The sequence below is a fragment of the Callionymus lyra genome, chromosome 9, assembly GCF_982586985.1.
Source record: "Callionymus lyra chromosome 9, fCalLyr1.hap1.1, whole genome shotgun sequence".
NCBI classification, from domain to species: Eukaryota; Metazoa; Chordata; class Actinopteri; order Syngnathiformes; family Callionymidae; genus Callionymus; species Callionymus lyra.
The window spans coordinates 17,840,153-17,854,412 of NC_141826.1; the positions used below are offsets into that span (position 1 = coordinate 17,840,153).

A 14,260-nucleotide genomic window follows, 5' to 3' on the forward strand; every position below is an offset into this window, starting at 1 on the left:
GCACGACGACGTGTTCCACCTTTGCTCTTTTGAGGCTTCGGGAAAACGCCAGCGCCAGCACCCAGTAGCAGCTGTGGGTTCTGGTGACCATGAAGAGCTGCTGTTCATCAAAGATTCAGTCTCCGGGACTCGTTTTTTTGGTGGACTCGGGTTCACAGAAAAGTTTGCTCCCTGCGATCCACCGGGACTTAAAGACTCAGCAAATGGATCAAGCATCTCAACTTTTGGGGGATCAAGGTTCGTGACTGTGGATTTTCAGGGACACACATTCAAGTGGGACTTTGTAGTAGTTTCTATTACTGTTCCTATTATTGGCGCAGACTTCCTGTGTGCAAATGGGTTACTTGTAGATGTTGCTAACAGGCGTTTGATTCATTCTGTTTCCATGTGTTACTGGGGGATCTGTGCATGAACCACACTGTTACCTTTCCAGCCCTCTGGCGTCTTTACCGTAGTTAAGACCCGCTGGTTTCCGAAACTCAAGTTATCAACTTAGCTGGCTCGTTCGTCGGTGGTAACTTTATGTCCATATAGTTAAGATGGTCACGGAGAGTCTCCACAGGAACAACAACTTTACTGGCTTCAAGGGTTTTTTATTTCCAATAGTATTTCTCCGGACAAACGTGCACATGCGGCGTCACTGCTCGCCTCCTCACCATCACAACACAAGAGCACGCACAGAACATGCACTCCGAGCATGCACACCTAGACACGCCCCCAACCCCGCATCATCCGCCTGCATAATGAGGAGCGCAGGTTGGTAACAACACGCTAACTTTTTTAGCTGCGGGCGACATTTATCAGCGGTTACTTGCTGAGTTTCCATCGCTTTGCTAAACCTGCTTTTTCGGCTGCAGTGGCCCGCCATGGTGTGGAACATTATATCCCGACAGTTGGTCCTCCAGTGTTCGCACGTCTTGATTCCGTGAAAATGGCCGTCGCCAAAGAAGAGTTTGCCAACATGGAACGTTTAGGGCATAGTCAGGCGTTTATGAAAGCGTTTTTGTTTAATATCGCAACACCCAAAAAACAATGCCTTGCTCTGTGTCTGTCTACCTCTGCTGTCGCAGTCTCTAGCACTCGGTTCAGTAGCTCATGTAGCCGGAGGAAAAAAAAAAGATCTTTCTGTCCTTCCTCTCCCTGGTCCCTGGTCTAAACTTCTGTCCCTGTTAAGAAACCACCTCAGCGCTGAACGTCCAGAAATCCTTATTTATAATTTATAGTCATGTTTATTTATCTTATTATACTTTCCCACGGATGACGGTGTTTAACCCTGGAACCCTCACGCTCGAGGTCACATGATATTCACTGTATTGTTAGTCATGCTATGACTAGTTTTAGTGTTTTTACTAACATCCAACAATCGCAGTGTTTCCCTTTTTTATCCTTATTTATTTAATAGATGCCTTTCTGCGTTTGTGTTTACTTGTCGTTTTCTCTAAACACACCAATTATTCTCGATTGACAGATTAAAAGTCAAAATAACTTTTCCAAAAATAGATTGAATACGAAAAATGTGCCGAAAACTACCCACATTAATTTACCAATTGTTTAAATTAAAATGTGTTAATGACTTCATTATGACTTGCAAACTCAAGATTGTATATGAGGTGCCGTCACTCTTAACAAGCTTCTCAGTAACGGTGACCTGAACGCCTCCCGTAATGCTTTGCCGCCCAGCCAACCAAACACAGCCGTCGATCACTTTTGACGTGGCACCATTCGGTATAGTAGCGACCAAACAGCCCCCACTAAATAGAGCAGTGTATGTAGAAAGGCATCATGGGAGTTCACTGTCTTGTTGGCACTATAAGTAAGGGGGTGGGGGGTGTGATCAGTGCGTCCCACTTGTGCTATGGTTGTGTTTTGTGGCGACATATTTAATTGATCAATCAGCAAGATAATCTGAAGTTAACAGTGATATATGGGGGCGAGTGTTCTAGGGTTAAACAACAAGGTTTATTTAATAAATATACTCACTTGTTATTAGGGTTGCAAAGGGGTGGAACATTTCCGGTAAATTTCCGGAAACTTTCCATGGGAAGTTAAGCTGGGGAATTTTGGAAATATTCCAAATTGGAAACTTTCCATGGGAATTTATGGGAATTATTGGGAATTTATGGGAATTAACTGGAAATTGGGGGTAATTTAAACAAACTGTATCATATCCAAACATAAATGTAAATATTTATTTTGTCATAAGCAGATATCCATGCAAGATAATTCAAAAACATGACATTTCAACAGATTTATTTGAGTAGAACTTTAGTTTTTATTCTTGTATGAACAATTATTTTAATGAACAACAAAAACATGAATGTTGAGTAAATACTAACTCACCCCACTCCCCCACCCAATCAAAAAGTAAAATGACCCCAACCCCTCCCCCCCCCCAAAAAAAAAAAAGTCCGATTCAAAATGTTAAATGAAAGGAGCCCCACTCCCTCCAAAAAAGTCCCATTCAACATGTAAAACAAAAGCCTCTTCCCTCGAGCTTCACAAGCCTAGTTTCTGCATGTTCTGCTTTTTTGCCAAAACCTTTCAGGCAATGGCCTCTTCCTGGGCCTCATCAACATCCTCCATGTTCACCTCCTCAACATCCGGCTCTGACGACTCCTCTTCAGTGTCACTGTCCAGCCTGGTTGAGGATGGCTCTGTGTCAGGTTCAAAGAGCCTTAGGTTTGCCCGAATGGCCACCAGTTTTTCCACTCTCACGTTTGTGAGCCTGTTGCGAACCTTTGTGTGTGTGTTCCCGAAAGAGTGACCAGTTACGCTCAGAGGCGGCTGATGATGGTGGGATTTGGAGGATGATGGAGGCTATAGGTGCAAGGGCCTCAGATCCACAAAGTCCCTTCCACCAGGTGGATGCAGATATGTGCTGGCATGACTGCCAGATTCCATCCCCTTCCCAAAGGCCAGTCTTGGTTCGGTACTTAGCCAAACTGCCCAGAACCTTGCCTTTATCAAGGCCCAGGTGGCCAGACATGGCTGTAATAACAGCATGTATGCTGCTGCATGCACTGGCTTCGTGCAGAACTCCCGGCGCTTCTCCAATGACTTGACCACAGCAGTTTCCTCTGCTTTGAGTAGTAGGGAAGTGGGCAGGACCGTCTGGATTTCTTCTTTGAGGTCAGCAAAGAGACAGTGGACATCTGATAAGATGGCATCATCACCCTCTATCTTGGCAATTGCTGCTGCAATTGGTTTGAGGATTCTCAGGCTGCTAGTCACTCTTTCCCAGAACACATCATCTAACGGGATTCTTTTGATGTCACTTTCAATGCCTGCAGTCTGGGATATGGCCATCTCTTGCAGAGACTCCTTTCCCTCCAGTAGACTGTCATACATGATGACAACACCACCCCATCGTGTGATGCTGGGGAGCTTCAGTGTGGTACTCTTGTTTTTTTCCTTTTGCTTTGAGAGATAGGGTGCTGAAGCTGCTTGTTTGCCCTTCACATACTTCACAACTTGCTTAGATCTCTTGTGTAGTGTGTCCATTGTCTTCAGTGCAATGATGTCTTTCAGGAGAAGATTAAGAGTATGGGCAGCACAGCCAATGGCTGTTATATGAGGGTAGGTCTCCTCCACGTGTGCCCAGGCAACCTTCATATTTGGTGCATTGTCAGTGACAAGTGCAAAAACCTTCTCTGGTCCAATGTCATTGATGACCGCTTTCAGCTCATCAGCAATGTAGGGGCCTGTGTGTCTGTTGTCCTTTGTGTCTGTGCTCTTGTAGAATACAGGTTGAGGGGTGGCGACAATGTAGTTGATAATTCCTTGTCCCCGAACATTTGACCACCCATCAGAGATGACTGAAATACAGTCTGCTTTGACAATGGTTTGCTTGACCTTTGTTTGCACTCTGTTGAACTCCTCATCCAGCAAATGAGTAGATAGCGCATGCCTGGTTGGGGGGGGGTGTATGCTGGCCGGAGAACATTCAAAAATCTCTTCCAGTACACACTGGATGGCAGCATCAGTGGTGAGCCAGTTGCGTAGACTGCACGAGCAAAACACTCATCTGCATTTCTCTGGCTACGTTCATCCATTGAATCAAAGAATGCTCTGATACCAGAGGGACCAGGAGCTGATGAGAGGGTATCTGACTCTGATACAGCAGATTCATTTTCCCCTGGAGTGGAACTCTTGTCTGCTGAATGTTTTGAGCCTTGAGGAACTTTTTGGCACTTGGCAATATGTTGCTGCATTTTTGTAGCATTCTTCACGTATGTCTTTGCACAGTATTTACATGCATACAAAGACTTTCCTTCAACATTCGCTTGTGTGAAATGCTTCCACACATCAGATGGCAAACGTGGCATTTTTCTGCAGAATAACATAAAAAAAAAAAAGCTTGTAAAAACACTAAAGCAATGGCATGAACAGAAATATAGTTGGCTAAACAACTGGAATGGTCTTCAAAATATTTGACAATCGATGTATAAATTCTTGAATGGTTACAGAAAACCGTCTTGCTGGAGTCAGAAAAATCAAATATATTTACCCCATAATATTATCAAAACTTACTTGACTTTATATAGTCCGTGGGCTCAAATGTGTGGCTTCAATAGTCTTGTGCTTTGAGCTCAAATGCGTGGCCTCCAGGCTTCAAGAAATCACCTGTGCATGTGATGGAGGAATGCACAGTGCATGTAGGGGGCGTGGCCTCAATAGCCCTGCAGTAAGCTGTGTGCATGTGATGGAGGAATGCACAGTGCATGTAGGGGGCGTGGCCTCAATAGCCCTGCAGTAAGCTGTGTGCATGTGATGGAGGAATGCACAGTGCATGTAGGGGGTGTGGCCTCAATAGCCCTGCAGTAAGCTGTGTGCATGTGATGGAGGAATGCACAGTGCATGTAGGGGGCGTGGCCTCAATAGCCCTGCAGTAAGCTGTGTGCATGTGATGGAGGAATGCACAGTGCATGTAGGGGGCGTGGCCTCAATAGCCCTGCAGTAAGCAATGTGCTGTGTGCATGTGATTGAGGAGTGTACTTGCATTAAATCTGGTTGTTTTAGCCAAGACTATGCTACAATATATTTCCCCCAACTATATTTAAGTTCCCTGTTAAGGGCCAACCTTCAATTCTGTAAATTTCTTATTTATTCTTGTTAATTCCCGTTAATTCCCATATATTCCCGTGTAATTCCCATGGAAAGTTTCCAACTTTGAAAATTCCCGGAATTTTGCAACCCTACTTGTTATGCATACAAATGTATTAAAAAAAATAATAGCTTAATCTGACTAGAATCTTCAGTTATTCAAGTGGATTGAATGAAAACGAGGTTAAGTCGCGGTCGAAAGAGGGAGATGGATGTCCGTGACACCCATAGATGCTAAAGTGCATGATCTGTGCTGCGGTTATAAACCATGACACGTGTTAAAAACTGTAAAGAATGACTTGAACAGTTTTGTGTGTGTGTGTGTGTGTGTGTGTGTGTGTGTGTGTGTGTGTGTGTGTGTGTGTGTGTGTGTGTGTGTGTGTGTGTGTGTGTGTGTGTGTGTGTGTGTGTGTGTGTGTGTGTGTGTGTGTGTGTGTGTGTGTGTGTGTGTGTGTGTGTGTGTGTGTGTGTGTGTGTCCGCCCGCCCCCGCGCGCTTGTATTTATATGCATATTTTGCCAAAGGCGTTGAAACCCTTTGGCCATAAAATATCCTCCAAAAAAAAGAATACACTTGAAACAAGAATAACTTTGTTAACATTAGAGAATTAAAAAAATACAATTAGAACAAGAATAACGTTATTAGCATTAAAAAAAGAATAATAATAACACAAATACACTTAAAACGAAGAATAACTTTATTAACATTAGATAAATAAATAAATACACTTAAAACGAGAATAACTTCATTAACATTAAAACATTTATTAACATAATTTATTTATTAACATAATTTATTAACATTAACAAAGTTTTTTTCTTTTCTTATTTTATTTTGTATGTATTATTTTTTTATTTTTGTATTATTGTTTATGAAAAGTTGCTGGCTACTGGAAAAAAACAATTTCCCGAAAGAAGACCTCCTGAGGGATCAATAACGTTTTACCTTACCTTACCTTACTAGATAAATGAATAAATACATTTGAAACGAGAATAACTTTATTAACATTAGGAGAAATAAAAAGAATACACTTAAAACAAGAATAACTTTATTAACATTGGATTAAAAAGAATACACTTAAAACAAGAATAACTTTATTAACATTGGATTAAAAAGAATACACTTAAAACAAGAATAACTTTATTAACATTGGATTAAAAAGAATACACTTAAAACAAGAATGACTTTATTAACATTAGATTAAAAAGAATACACTTAAAACAAGAATAACTTTATTAACATTGGATTAAAAAGAATACACTTAAAACAAGAATAACTTTATTAACATTAGATTAAAAGAAATACACTTCAAACAAGAATAACTTTATTAACATTGGATTAAAAAGAATACACTTAAAACAAGAATAACTTTATTAACATTGGATTAAAAAGAATACACTTAAAACAAGAATAACTTTATTAACATTAGATTAAAAAAATACACTTGAAACAAGAATAACTGTATTAACATTACATTAAAAAAAAATACACTTGAAACAAGAATAACTTTATTAACATAAAACAATTAAATACCAATAGACTTAAATCAAGAGTGACTTCATCAAAAAAGGTGAAATGAAAAAGAAAAAAGAAATTCAAGTTCACAAAAACTTGGTTTAGTATCAAAAAATATCAGCTTTCCTGGAGAAAAGGATTCCTCACTTAAAATATCATTTGACCATTTTAACTGAGCAATAAACTCAATAAATGACACAAAAACCAAAGAATCAACAATATTAACTTTCTATCCAAACGATTGTCATGTGTTGAAGCGACAGCTTCATGTGTTTGACCTTGTGTTCGTCTGAGTCGACATGGAAAGACACAATAATCCCGACAGTCTTTCCTCGTCGCTCACACGAGTCACAGTGACGATAATCCTTTGATACGCTTCATCATATTTCCTCGTCTCTGCGTGACTTTCTTGTCATTATCTGGTCGTGACAAATACATGTGTTTATCAGGCTCGTTCGTTTCTGGAACCTGGAGGAGCGAAGTCCACAGACCACCAGCTCCTTATCCAGTGGTCTCTGTTGTGCCTTTTCAGCTGAAGGAGGCGTCCTCGCTGCAGGATGAGACACACACACACACTTACACACACACACACACACACTCACAGTGACTCACACCCACGAGATCACGGGTCATCCAAGTTAGTTCACGGTTACATTCTTTCGTGATGACAGAAGGAAGTCGTTGTAAATGTTTCAATGTTGTTGCTGGAGATGTTCAAGTCGACTGTAAAACACACAAATGTCACATCATTCAGTAACTACACAAAATAATCTAAACTAATCCATAAATAAATGACTATATTTATCACCAAAATCTGCAAATCTATCAAATTATTAGGTTTTACACTTTATGAAGCTTTAAAAGCTGCTGGAATCGACTGTATCCTCTTGTCCTCAGCCGGGCTGCTCATTTGGCATTTATGCACAACGATATATATATATATAGTATATTTACACACATCTACACACACACACACATATACATATATACAGGTATATACACACACACACACACACACACACACATATCTAGTGCCTCGAAGTTTTTTTGCAACACAAAAATGAACAAACTAGCGCGACTATTAGCATGGTAATTAAAAATCGAATTACATTTTATATATATTTTTAAACACTTGATTAAAATACAGACCATAAAAGAACTACTATAGTAATAGTCTTGTTAGTCTGTGTATTTTCTTAGACATCAATCCTCTCTGTTTCTTATCTTATCTTAAACGCTGACATGTTTATAAGTCACAATATCAACATGAACGTTCGACTCGAACGAACATTGACTCGTCCTCATGTCTGTCTTTGAACGACGTGATGTTTTCCATGGAATGACGAAGTGAATCTGTCGCCGCAGGAGTCAAGACGGCAGCGTTGGCTTCTGGGAGTTTCCTCGCAGCACATGTCCAGGATGTCCCTGCGACGCGTGATGAGCAGCCGGCAGGTGGAGGGGCTGCCCATCCCCAGACCCCTGCGAGACGACCTGACCTACAGGGTCATCTGAGCACTGGCTGAGCCCGGGCCTCCCGCTGATGCAACGCGTCGGCAAACATTAGCAAACGTCCTCAGAGTTACATCTTAAGAGAATCGCGACTTTTATGTATATTTATGTGTTTACTTCACAAACGACTTATTCTTTCTTTCACGGTTTCGTTTGCATCACAAACAGGTTCTTGTTACACGGTGAGAAGAATTGAACCCTCAACCCTTCCTGGACTCAAAGCACTTGTTTGTCTTCTTCTCTGCAATGAAGTCTTTTTTTTTTTTTTTTTACTATAACAATTTGTTGAACTTTTATATTATTCTATTTTTCTTTTCCTACTTTTTTTTTTTTTTTCATTTTCCTTTAAAATGTGAATCCATGTCCAAGAGTCGATCATACAAGCAACTGTATCTACAGCTCTTCAGCAATGTTTGTTATTGTGTAGCACATGATTCGTGTGTGTGTTGTTGTGTGTATAGAAACAGTGTTGCTGCAGCTGAAAGGTGGAGAATCAACAAACTGTATCTTTAGCTGGAAGGAAAAATTATTTCTAAAGTCCTATTAATGATCGTATATATAGTTAACGTTCTTATAATTATTAATTTTATTAACGGAAAATACTAAGCAAAAAGGACATTTTGTTAAATTTAAATGAAATATACACATTTATTTAGTAATAAAAGCAATATACAGTTGAAAATAAAAAATAAATCCCTTATAAAAAGCATAGCAAAAAGTAAAGTAAGAAAATAAAGTTTGAGTTTTTGCTTAGTTGCCAAAATAAATTTGTATTAAGAATACAACGTTATTGATATATTTAGATTAAAAACGAGGTTCAACTTTCTTTTTAAATGGATGTTACTTAACTAAAGTTGTTTTTTATGCTGTGTGTCGAAAATGTTTAATGTTTGTATCAACTTGTTGCTGACTTGTGTTTGTTCTTCCAAGAACTGAAGCCGTTTCCTCCTGGTAAGTCGAGGGTTGTTGAAGGAAAAAAAAAAAAAACATGCGCATGCGCACCTCAAAAATAGATGCGCATGCGCACCTAAAAAAAACATGCGCATGCACACCTCAAAAATAGATGCGCATGCGCACCTAAAAAAAACATGCGCATGCGCACCTCAGAAATAGATGCGCATGCGCACCTAAAAAAAACATGCGCATGCGCACCTCAAAAATAATGCGCATGCACACCTCAAAAATAGATGCGCATGCGCACCTAAAAAAAACATGCGCATGCGCACCTAAAAAAAACATGCGCATGCGCACCTCAAAAATAATGCGCATGCGCACCTCAAAAATAGATGCGCATGCGCACCTAAAAAAAACATGCGCATGCGCACCTCAAAAATAGATGCGCATGCGCACCTAAAAAAAACATGCGCATGCGCACCTCAAAAATAATGCGCATGCGCACCTCAAAAATAGATGCGCATGCGCACCTAAAAAAAACATGCGCATGCGCACCTCAAAAATAGATGCGCATGCGCACCTACAAAAAACATGCGCATGCGCACCTCAAAAATAGATGCGCATGCGCACCTAAAAAAAACATGCGCATGCGCACCTCAAAAATAGATGCGCATGCGCACCTCAAAAATAGATGCGCATGCGCACTTAAAAAAAAAACATGCGCATGCGCACCTCAAAAATAGATGCGCATGCGCACCTAAAAAAAACATGCGCATGCGCACCTAAAAAAAACATGCGCATGCGCACCTCAAAAAAACATGCGCATGCGCACCTCAAAAATAGATGCGCATGCGCACCTCAAAAATAGATGCGCATGCGCACCTTAAAAAAAACATGCGCATGCGCACCTAAAAAAAACATGCGCATGCGCACCTCAAAAATAGATGCGCATGCGCACTTAAAAAAAAACATGCGCAAAAGAAGAAACGGAGATACAAACAGAAAGAGGTAGCCAAGCAAAGGTAATGCTTTGGCTCCCTCTAGTGTCAAATTATTGTAACTGCAACATCATGAAATCGCCGTTTAAATGAAGATTCATTTTGACGTTTTTGTTTCTCTCTTCACGTCCTGAAAGTTATTAAAGGTGAAAAGATTCATAAAATTAAAATTAAAATTAAAATCAAATTAAAATTAAATTAAAAGGTTTAACCTGAACCTTGAGGGAACAACTATAACTATTACTGATAACTAATAACACATATATAAAATATATAATAATAATCATTATCAGTTTATAATTACTTTTGAATTCTTCTTTACAATCACACGTCATTTAGTTTAGTTCCTGTGTGTGTATATACATTTGTGTGTATGAATATATGGGTGTGCATTCTTGTGTATGTATGTGTGTATATATGTGTAGGTGTGTGTGTGCATATAATATATATATATATATTGTGTGTGCTTCTGTGTGTGTTTGTGTGCATATGTGTATATTAGTGTATGTATGTGTGTATATAAGTAAGTATTTTTCATTTGTATAGCGCTTTTGTGTGTATGTACAGTACGTGTGTATATAAGTAAGTAATTTTTATTTGTATAGCGCTTTTGTGTGGTTGTGTGTGCAAATATATATGTGCTTGTTTGTATACGTGTGTGTGCATGTGTGTACCTGTATATATGCGTGTGTGTGTGTATATATACTGTATGTGTGTATATATATTATAATAATCTCTATTTATATATGCGTGTGTGTGTGCATGTGTGTATATATATACATGTGTGTATATACGTATGTGTACCTGTATAAGGAAAGGTAAAACCTTATTGATATATATATGTCTGCGTGTGTGGGGGTGTGTGTGCATGCGTGTACGCGTTTCTGTGTGTAACTGTATATATATATATATATATATATACACACACACACTCGTGTGTGTGCACGACATAAAGAAGCGAGAGCAAAACTTTTCCACTTCAAATAAAAAAAAAAACAAAAAAAACAATTTATTCTCAGTACAAGGAAGGAAGAATATAAACTGCAGAAAACTGAGATAAATTACTTGATCCCTGAAGAACTTGATCAAACATTGTGGTCGGTTGAAGTGGTTATATATATATATAGTCGAATAAAACTGCTCTGAACAAGAAGAGAAAAGGTGTATTCTTGTTTATCCTCTGAAACGCGGGTGTCAGCTGCAGAACTGGAGTCATGGGACGGACCGGTGGGTGGGAGGTGAATTCTCAAGAGTGAAAATAAACTTGAACCGTAGCCGATCATGAGAGCAGGACATCAGAAGCCCACGAGACTCACTCCTCATGGTAAAGTAAACTCTGATTTCTCCTCAGCACCTGGTGCTTCTGGTCTTGAACCGTCCTCTCCTGCGAGACCTCAATCCCTCGGTGTTTGTTGACTAAATATCACCCTCTCGTTGTACCTGACAAGGTGACTCTAAGACCGCATTGACCTGACTTGAGGATATTAATGTAAAAGTCAGCACATAGGTTCATGTGTGGGAAAGGAGCGGAGACAGTAATTCATTCAGAATATTTATTAATTATATATATTATGTTATCACAATGATAAAACAGTGCTGGTTACGACTACCTTGCTCAGGGCTGACACCTACAGTGAGAGATGTCCAACAAAAAGGGGGGATCCCTGGGAACACTACAAAACAAACAAAACCCACGTGCAAAAGATGGGGGGGGGGGGGGGGAACACCACCACCAGGACACCAATCCGACACCGCAGTACGGCAGCTCCTGAGCAGATAGAGAATGACACGTTTAAATACAAATAAAATACAAATGAATATACTTTAACTGTAAAACTAAACAAATGACTAATCAGAAAATCACAAAATGATCAAAATAGTCACACAAATTGAACAGACACAGTTGAAATAAACGTAAACAAAAATGAACACAAGTAAGAACTCAAGAGTCCGGGGTGAACTGCGACAGAGCCTCAGTCCGCTGTCGCTCGCTCGACTTAGTGTGATTAGCCAATCACACAGTTGGCCGTCGGGACACGGAGGTGGTCGAGAGGTTGCCACCCGATCCGTCCCAGCAGTTCCGGGTGAAGAGTAAATAAACAATCCAAGGCAAAACAGCAGTGAGTTAAGCGGGTGGTCTTAGCGGAGGCTGCGCTAAGTGACCTAGGGCGATCAATAAAAGCAGAGTTAACAATAAACTAAAAAAAAAAACCGGAGGAGGAAAGCTTAATAAATTTGCAGTTTGAACTCTCGAACTACCACGATGTCTGGACGAGGAAAGGGCGGCAAGTAGTATCTTTGGAAAGTGACAAAGTAAATCAAGCAAACATATCAACACGCTTTTCAAAAAAAAAAGTGCGGATCTTTACTTGTGAACGAACACTGTGCAAAGACAGACGCCTGGGACATGGCGTCCTATGGCTCACGTTTCACCCAGAATTGGGTGATGCTTAAATATACGGGAGAAGGAGGACCTCCGTCCTGTGAATATGTGGGAAAAGAGCTCTTATTTAAATCTGGCTGGATAAATGCCAAGGATATTTATTCCTTCATAGCACTTCCGAACAGGAGAGAGTTCGAGCTCTGTTTTTACCAAGAACCCGAATTGAGGAAATTCTTAGAAAAGTACACGAACAACATAAAAGACAGCAGATGGAAAGTGTGGCAGATCGACTCGTCTGTCACAATCATCAACATAGTTGTGAAATTTTGGACAGGCAGAGTTTCTGATCAGGACGTGGCTACTTCCCTGGGCAGATTCTGCACAATCCTCAAAGAGCCTTATAAACCTTTGGATGAGTTTGGAATCTGGTATGGCATCCGCAAATATAGGTGTTGCGGCTTCCAAACACAAACTTTTCGCCGCTGAGAGTATGAGGTTGGGTCCTCAGGTACGTAGATTTATGACGCGCTTTGGTTTGTTATGATAACAGATACGCTGAGATCCAGATATGCTTTTGGTGCATTTATTGTGATACAAACAGCACATAGCTTTTACAGCGCTGCGAGGATGGATGAATGGAAGATGAGTCCAGCGAATTAAACAGGTAAAAGGGGTGATTAATGAATGAATGAGTAGTGTGTAGCGGTCAACAAAAATTACGGCTACTTCCAACCTTGACTCTCTCTCTCTCTCATCTGCGTCACCGGTGAGTGCCCACCTTTACACACACACACTTCCGCACGCACACACGCCTACTCCCATGTGAACCGCCCCCTCTGCAACACACACACACAAACACACCGTGCAGCACATCTTCAGGCTGTATGTCTCTTACACACCAGCCCCTAATTATTAGGACTCACATAATAATTCACATTTCAAACACAATAGGAGACATAATAAAGCATATCAATTTCAACGATAATGCAAAAATGTCTAATAAATTGCTCAAGTCCATGAAAAAAGTCATTATACCAAATATTCCTTCTTCTGGTCGTCATGACCAATTAGTGCAAAGTCCAGCACAAGTAATAAAAAGAAAAAGAAAAAGAAAACACAAAGTCCATATAGAGGTCAGCAATGTCCTCATGCTGCCTCCTCCTTCTCCAGCAACAAACACACCTTGGATATGGGTCTGTCCAAGCAATTTGTTCTCGTCTTAATCCGAATTTGACGCACAAATCCCTTGCGATCAGGAAAAGTTTGCAAGACACGTCCCATAATCCAAGAATTACGAGGTGCAGTACTGTCCATAAGCAAAATTAGATCTCCTGCGACAAGGTTTCTCTGGACTCCAGTCCATCTCTGTCGCTCCTGTAACAGAGGCAGGTACTCCTTTGTCCAGCGCTTCCAGAACAGATCTGATATGTACTGGACTTGTCTCCATCTTCTCTGTGCGTACAGGTCTGCTGCTTGGAACTTTCCAGGTGGTAATGAAGGCTGGTTTTTAAGCAGTAACAGATGGTTCGGCGTCAGTGCTTCCAGGTCGTTGGGATCTGTGGAGGCCTTGGTGATGGGCCTGCTGTTAATAATGGCTTCCACTTCGCAAAGAACTGTGTGGAGTCCCTCCTCATCCAAGCGTTGTACTTTAAGAGTGGAATTCAGGACTTTCCTCACCGATCTAATAAGCCTTTCCCACACTCCTCCATGATGTGATCCGGCAGGGCGGTTGAACGTCCACTTAATGCCCTTTTGGAGTAACACATCATGCACCTGTGCCTGGTTCCACTGCGCAATCGTTGTTTTTAACTCACGTTCTGCACCCACAAAATTTGTCCCATTAATCAGAGCGCAGCCTG

At 40.5% G+C, this 14,260-nt stretch overlaps 1 long non-coding RNA gene across 1 annotated transcript; it reads left to right on the forward strand.

Moving 5' to 3' along the window:
- LOC148072095 (uncharacterized) lies at nt 1–8,524 on the forward strand. The gene is made up of 2 exons (XR_015712817.1): nt 1–237; nt 7,067–8,524. It is a non-coding gene; the product is annotated as an uncharacterized LOC148072095 (long non-coding RNA).
- Nucleotides 8,525–14,260: the final 5,736 nt, after the last annotated feature.